The sequence below is a fragment of the Helianthus annuus genome, chromosome 14 (genome assembly GCF_002127325.2).
Source record: "Helianthus annuus cultivar XRQ/B chromosome 14, HanXRQr2.0-SUNRISE, whole genome shotgun sequence".
Classification (NCBI taxonomy): Eukaryota; Viridiplantae; Streptophyta; class Magnoliopsida; order Asterales; family Asteraceae; genus Helianthus; species Helianthus annuus.
In genome coordinates this window covers 121613486-121622389 of record NC_035446.2, presented here as the reverse complement: position 1 = coordinate 121622389, position 8904 = coordinate 121613486, and positions in this window count along the sequence as shown.

The following is an 8904-nucleotide window of genomic DNA, read 5'->3' as shown; positions in this document are numbered from 1 at the left end:
GTTTATAAAACGCCAAGAACTACAAACACCAAACGCCTAATAGTATGAAAACTGTGAGAACGAATACTGGAAAGCACATTGTTGCTATATAAAACGCCAAAACTAATAATGAAATTACTTTAACAAATTATTATTAAAAACACCAATAATTGACTAAACGTCATTAAAACAATGTATAAAAAAACGTGTCATCTTTATCTAAACGCGATTAAAAACAAAACGTCAAACCCTGAAAAGATGGGAAGTGTTATAGTCTTAACAGATAAAGCTGAACAAAACAATAATTGCAAATAGTAACTGAAACGACGAAAAACTTTATTACTAACATTTATTATATTAAAAGTCATGCCATGGTAATTGAATTTATTTTCTTTTCAAAACGCCATAATTACATATCACATTATAGGCTTGCATCCTACATGACACAACAATTAATACACAAAATACACATAAAAAAATTACTAATGTTTTTTACCGCCAAAAACATATATCTCCCTAACGCAAAAAAAAAAAGCTCATTATATAAGTACAATAGCTAAACAATGCTTCACACTCCACACATTCACTAAACATGCCACACACTGTCAAAAACACCATACAACTTAAAAAATAGCTCAGGTTATTGCATGGAGGTTTGAGAGGTCAGAGAGACATTTCTTCCTAAAGTTATCTAACAGGAGAAGGGTGAAAGTCAAGACAATCAAGGCCATACTTAGAATGATGAAGCCGTTTAGAAGGATATTCTAGCCCTTGGGATTCTAGTGGCCTACGATTGTGAAAGGACTCGAACGGTAATAAGAAGATTAAAGCGAAAATTTCCAGAAGATGATGATGATGATGTTGACGATACTGATCTGTCAAAAGTTACCAGTTGGAGGGAATCTGGATGAACAATCAAGAACGGTCAACGTGAGCTATTAACACGGGGTAGATTATTCATTGACAATGGACGAAGTGCTGAACACAGATAGACTACATCTTCTTGAACAGCTCTATGATTTAGCACCTTCGAACGATGCAAGATCCAGCGTTGTGAAGACATTTAAGTGTAGGATGCAACAAAGAAGAGACGGGATTATGGCGTTATACGCCAATGAACAAGATGATGATGAGTCTGATGAGAGTGATGAACAAAGCGATGGTTACATCTTTGATGTAATACCATCCATAGAAGACTATTAGTTTTTGTTTGATTTCGTCTTAGCTGTACTCTTTTAAACTACTAATGAATTTAAAAACGCCATGAACGCCAAGAAATTTATCTTTATAACATATATGAACTGTTGAAATCTACAAAAACGCCTAATGAATTTGGGAACGCCATGGATGAAAAGAAGTTATAATTACTAATTGATTTTAATGAATTTGGGGACGCCATAAACGCTAAAATATTTACTATGCACGCGATCTAAAAAAACAATAAAACACCAGGTAGTTATTGAATCTAACTAAACGCCCAAAACATCTTAGACGCCAAAAAAATGAAGCGGTGTTGTGAGACGCATTAAAAAAAAGAATATAAAAGGACAAAAAAGCCCTTCCGCCCTTCACTATATCGCGTGCCACGTGTTGAGCCAGTATCCGTTATATATATATATATATATATATATATATATATACACACACATATATTGTCGCGACCCCTGACCCCTACCCCGGGAGCAGGAGCAGGAGCAGGAGCCGCAAACACGAGCCGGTGGTATCGGTGTTTATTAATTTGGCAGCGGAAATGAGACTTTAGGGTCATAGTTAGGAAATAAATTTCCGAGTTTCAAAACACCAAACTTTTATATTAAACAAATGGGATAAAAGCCATATTTCATTCATAATATCTTTATAGGGATAAACCCTATTTGCTGAAAACATTACTTTTTATTTAGGCAACTTTATAGCCAATTTCTTTAAGCCTTCAGTGCTCCATAGCTGGCTTCTACTAGCTTTCACATCAAGTTACCTGAAACGCATTTTAAAAATATTTTATCAGCAAGAAATACTGGTGAGTACAATCCAGTTTGTAAAAAGACATATTGTTATATTTTACAGCATTAAAAGTTTTTACATTTGTTTATATCTACCAATTTCTCAACACAGTATTGCTACTGGGACTGTCCCCCGTGCTTGCGGTCATGCTACTATTCCCATATTAACGAGTGTCAAGTAATGTATACAAAACCCCACATACTGATGATACTTGTAGAATTACAAAAACTTAATCACTGTAATTATAACTGATGAACATTTAAGGTTTTGTAAAGCATTTTAAATAGTGGCTCACAAACTGTGAGAAAAAAGGAATGACTTACATTGCAAACTTATGTTTTTCTACACGCTTCCTGGTGATATTTCCTAATTATTTTCTTGAGTTTCTATTAAAAACATACAATAAACGCGTGTTAGTAAAATAACCCAAATCACATTAGCCATACAACACGAGACATAACCCCAACGGAATTAGTCAGGCAGAGCCTTGACATGCGTTGTTGGGTCCCAGATCAATCAGGTAGGGTAACGAATTAGTGATCGGGGGTTAAAATACTTTCAACGGGGGTAGAGCTTCGTGTTTTAGAGGGGTATTTTATCCGTTAATTCGGATTATAGAGACTAAGAGAGAAAGAAAATGTTGAACGATTGAGAAGTGCAGACTAAAGCTCAATTTATAGGATTTCCCGAGGTCTCTCGCGCCCCACGACCCGTTTCATGGATCCTTTCGCCCCCCGCTAGGGCACCTTAGCTACAGCTAGGATTGTCGGGTCACTAACCTAGGTTCGACATGTGTTGTGACGCGTGTCATAGAGGGTAACCGACAAGCAAAGGTGGGTCGCGCCCCGCGACCGACACCCCTTCACCTTGTCGTGGCCCACGAGAAGTCAAAAATCATTATTTTATTTGTTTTTAATAAAACTAAGGTTATACATGTTTGGTTTCTCGTTTACGGAACATTTTAGGGCGTTTTCAAGGGTTGTTATATCCTCTCCACCTTGTTTTAAATCTTGTCCTCGAGATTCACTGAAATAGGTATGGATACTTCCTTTGCATTTCTGATTCTAGTTCCCATGTACACTCTTATCCTCTTTTTGAATCCCATTTCACTTTGACCCGAACTAATCTCTTGTGTTTGAGATTCTTGATCTTTCTATCTTCTATCTGAATTGGCTTCTCTACAAACTTAAGTTTCTCATTTACCTCTATCTCTTGAAAAGGTATTACTAATGATTCATCTGCTAAGCATTTCTTGAGGTTACATCATGTATTCCTGACATCTCCTCTGGTACCTGTAGCTGATAAGCTACTGGTCCTATTCTTTTGATAATTTCAAAAGGTCCAACATACCTTGGGCTTAGCTTTCCTCTTTTACCGAATCTGACAATTCCTTTCCATGGAGAAACTTTTAACAATAACTTACGTCCAACTTGAAATTCTAGTGGTTTTCTTCTGTTATCTGCATAACTCTTTTGACGATCTCGTGCTGCTTTCACTCTTTCATTGACTTGAATAATTTTGTCAGCTGTTTCTTGCACAATCTTAGGACCTGATAGTTTCTTTTCTCCAATTTCTGCCCAAAATACTGGTGTTCGGAACTTCCGTCCATAGAGGGCTTCAAATAGTGCAGCATTGATGCTGGTATGATAACTGTTGTTGTAGGAAAATTCTATTAAAGGTAAATGATCATCCCTATTTCCTCCAAAATCTATCACACAAGCTCTAAGCATATCTTCCATTGTCTGAATTGTCCTTTCACTTTGTCCGTCCGTTTGGGGATGATAGGCTTGTACTTAGATTTAATCTAGTTCCCATTGCTTTTGGGAAACTTGTCCAAAAATGAGAAGTAAAATGACTATATCTGTCAGATACAATAGATAAAGGAATTCCATGTAATGAAACTGTTTCATTTACATACAGCTTAACTAACTGTTCCATACTGAAAGTTTCTTTCATTGGTAAGAAATGAGCAGATTTAGTTAATCTGTCTACAATCATCCAGATTGTATCATTACCTTTTCGTTTCTTGGGTAATTTGTTAACAAAGTCCATTGTTATCAATTCCCATTTCCAAATTGGCATTTCTAATTGCTGAAGTAATCCTGAAGGTTTCTGATGTTCAACTTTAACCTGGGAACAGGTTAAACATTTAGCAACATAATTTTCTATATCCTTTTTCATCCCTATCCACCAGAAATTCTTTCTTAAATCTTGATACATCTTATCTCTTCCAAAATGCATCGGATACTTAGATTTATGGGCTTCTTCTAAAAATTGGTTTCGTAGGTTTCCTTGGATAGGCATCCAGACCCTTTTCTTATGGAATCTCCAAATTCCATTTGTTCCTTTTTCTAATTCCTTAATCATTCCTTTCAACCTTTCAGTATCATCTTTGATTGCTGTTTCCTGTACCTTTTTCACTTGTTCATTTAAATATACCTACAGGTTTAGTCTAAGAGCGCGTACTCTTTTTGGCTTTTCATGGTATTTTCTACTTAAAGCATCAGCTACTACGTTAGCTTTTCCTGTATGATATTGGATATCACAATCATAGTCACTAAGAATTTCCATCCAACGTCCCTGCCTCATGTTTAATTCCTTTTGTCCAAAGACATATCTTAAACTTTTATGATCTGTGAATACAACGAACTTACTACCGTAGAGATAGTGTCTCCAAATCTTAAGGGCAAAAATTATGGCTCCTAACTCTAGATCATGGGTTGTATAATTCTCTTCATGCTTCTTAAGCTGTCTAGAGGCATAAGAAATTACTTTTTTTTACGTTGCATCAACACACATCCAAATCCTAACTTAGATGCATCATAATAGACTACAAAGTCTTCAGTGCCTTCTGGCAAAGCGAGTATTGGTGCGTTAGTTAACTTCTGCTTCAAGATCTTGAATGCTTCTTCTTGTTTTGGTCCCCATTCAAACTTAACTGATTTGCAAGTTAGTTTGGTTAATGGAATTACTATCCTAGAGAAATCTTGAATAAAACGTCTATAATATCCTGCCAGTCCAAGAAAACTTCTTATTTCCGTTGGGGACTCAGGGACTTTCCATTTGGTAATTGCCTCAGTCTTTGTGGGATCCACATGAATTCCTACATGATTAACCAAATGTCTAAGGAATTGCACTTATTGCAACCAGAATTCACATTTTGAGAATTTAGCATAAGACTTTTCTTTTCTCAACAATGTTAGGAGTATATGCAAATGCTCTACATGCTCTTCCTTACCCTTAGAGTAAATTAGAATATCATATATAAAGACAATTATGAATTTATCCAGGTATGGTTTACATATCTTGTTCATCATGTCCATAAATGCGGCTGGGGCATTGGTTAAACCAAATGGCATGACTGTAAATTCATAATGATCGCACCTTGTTCTGAAAGCAGTTTTAGGAATGTCCTCTTCCTGTACTTTCAATTGATGATATCCTGAGCGTAAATCGATCTTAGAAAAGAATCGTGTTCCTTGAAGTTGATCGAATAGATCATCTATTCTCGGCAATAGGTACCGATTTTTAATCGTAACCTTATTCAATTCTCGATAATCAATGCACATACGCATCGATCCATCTTTCTCTAGCGATGAGCTGGGTTATATGAAACCTTTCTCTAGCAATTTGTCTAGTTGTTTCTTCAATTCCTGCATCTCCGTTGGTGCTAGTTGATAAGGTGCTTTGGCAATCGGTGTCGTTCCTGGTATCAGGTGAATTCTAAATTCAACCTCTCGATCTGGCGGTAATCCAGGTAACTCTTCTGGAAAAACATCTGAGAATTTAGATATTAAGGGAACATCTTTTAATTCTTTTTCTTTAGTGTTAATGATTATGGAAATCATATACATCATTCCTCATTTCCATGCGTAGCTTGCAGCTTTCATCACAGAGATGAATTTTGTTGATCTCGTTGACTTATCTCCCTTAATTGTGATCTTTTCCCCATTTGGTGTATTTACTTCTACAGACTTTAGATCACATAAAATACGTGCGTGATTGGCTACAAACCAATCCATTCCTAATACTATATCGAATCAGGCTAGATCCATTGGTAAGAGATTAGCAGTAAAGTTATGGTTTAAAATTTCTATCCTTGCTTCCTGCAGGATTTCATTTATTTTGACAGAAATTCCATTTGCCGTCTCCATCAAACAGTCTTGGTGAAGTTTAGTTAATGTTTGATTGAGAAGTTTGCAAAAAGAAGTATTTATGAAATTTTGGTTTGCACCAGAGTCAAATAATACTGTAGCATAAACATCATTAACTAAAAACATACCAGCAATCACATCCGGAATCATCTTGGCTTCTTCAACGGTCAGAACGAATGCTCTGGCATTCTTCTTTAGTCCTTCTATTGCCTTTGCTTTGTTGTTTGCCGCTAGAGCTAGTTTCGGACAGTTCGGTTTGATATGACCAGCTTCTCCACAGTTGTAGCATACTCGGACGTTAGCTTTCGTTCTACATTCTTCTTCCCTATGCTCGGGTTTCTTGCAAAAATTACAATATCTTGCGCATTTTCCTGAATGTTTTTTCTTACAAAACTTGCAGTAGGGTGAAGTGGAAGAACACGTTCCTTTTCCGCGATAGGAATTACCATAACGGAGTTCTTGGGTAATCTTTTGAGCTAGATTATTTTTCTGGTTTTCCTCTTGCGTACGTACCACTTCATCTATCAAGGTGTTAGCAAGTTCTACTGCTTCTTCTATGGTTTATGGTCTAGCTGCCTTGACTACATGTCTGATCTCACTGATTAATCCCCAGATGTAATGGGAGATTAATACTAGTTCTGGTGAGGCTAGGGTTGGGACTATCCTAGCATATTCAGAGAATGTGGTAGTATATTCCCTGCAATCTACCCCAATCACTCTATGATTTAGGAATTTATTAGCAATCTGTTCCTTTTCATGAGGAGGACATAATTTTCTTTCAACTATTTCCTTAAAATTGTTCTATTCCATGTTATAAACCCTGTCACTTCCTCTTGACTGAAGAATGGTATTCCACCACTCTAAGGCTGCATTCTTAAAGAGATTAGAAGCATACATGATCTTATCCTCATCTTCACACTTACTTATTTTTAAAACTGCTTCTGTCTTTTCTATCCAGCGCAAGGCTGAAATGGCTCCTTCATTGACTGAGAATTCTATCGGTTTACATGATAAGAATTCTTTTATAAGAACAACCATATGAGATGGTCCTTCTTCTTTTTGGAATTGGAGCTTGGATAAACAGTCCGTGATTTCCATTCACGCTGTGACTTGGCTCAGTGGGTGTACGTTTGCTACCTATAGGAAGTTATTATTTTCTGCTTTTTTATTAATAGTGTCAATAATAAATGGCATGGCATTTATGATTCCTTGAGCTACTATGTGTTCTATAGCACTTTTATCCACTTGGTTTCCGTTATTATCATTATTCTGAACTTCCTGATTTACTTCGCTTGACATCTGAATTGTAAACATTTATCAGGTATTAGTATTACAGAATAAAATTAATACAAACAAACACTCAAGCAGATTGAACCAAAATCGTTGATCATTGAGACTTTTACTCATTTCATATATATATATATATAGGGTGGGGTTCAGGTACAAAGTGTGTTTTCCTATTAAGGCAAAAAAACCACAAGTAATACTCGCTAAAACACAGAATGTGGTTAATAGACCTGAAGTTGGCGAAACAAATAAGGACACTGATGAACCTGGTAAGAAGTCCACTGACGGACCGAGAAAGAAAGAAGCTGATGAAGCGAGTAAGAAGTCCAGTGATGGACCGAAAAAGAAAGAAGCTGGTGAACCGATAAAGAAAAACGCTGATGAACAAAAATCAATGAATATCGAACGTGAATTTGTTCAGGCAGTAGACGCTAATATGAATATGTTAGATGGGAAAAACACATATTATGTTGAAAAAGAAGCTGATCCATCAGTTGCTGAGTCCGAAAAGACTGGTGTGGTGAATGTAGACGACATCGAACAGTACTACTTCAACTCGGGAGAGTATGGACAAACACAAAACGAGAGGGAAGAGTATGGGTTTTACGTCGACGCAGATGGCGATCTTAGGATCCGTGTGGAATGCCAATATGAATCTACGCAAGAAGACACCCACAATGATGAGGTATACAAATTTATCCTTATTTTTTAACCTTTTCATACAAAAACTGTTTAGTTCACTATAGTAGTCTGAAAATTGCAGGTACATGCGGGTATATTGGATGTGTTTTTTAATCAATACGAAGAATGTGTAAAAAGAATAAACGAAACGTTGGCTGAGGGATCTGTGTTATTCCCAGACAGTGAACGAATAAAAGAAAAGCAAAAAAAATGGGATGATATTCTGATGAAACATGCGCGGTCAACTAGAACACGTTCTGAACCGCAAACTCCTGTCGTTTTATCAGCAGCCAAAAGCAAATTAGACGGGGGCGTGTCTACAACGGATCTATCACAATGGACTCCTACAATGGTAGCAGCAGCCAATGAACACATGGATAGTATTGAGCGTGATAACACACCTAAGGGGAAATTAGTTAAGATATTTCAAAATGAGCCACTTGACATCACACCTCTCTCTCAGAAAACGGCTACTGAATACGAATTTGCATGCAAAAGGGACCAAGTAGTTAGACAACTTGACATGGGGAAAAGGGTGGTGCGGCCGCAAAGAAATGTAGAATTGCCAGAAGCACTTAGGTCTCCGTATGTAGAAAGAGTGGTTGATATAACAAGTAGACTTGATGCAGCTGAAGCATCAGCGAGCGCTTATATGTTTTCGGCTTGGGGAAGTATGTGGTATGTAAAATTTTGTATTCTAAATATGTTCGTTGTCAAAACAGTTAAATATCATATCTGTCTAAATACACAATATCATATCTGATTGTGTTCAAAAGTAGTTTGTTTGGTTTGTTTATAACAC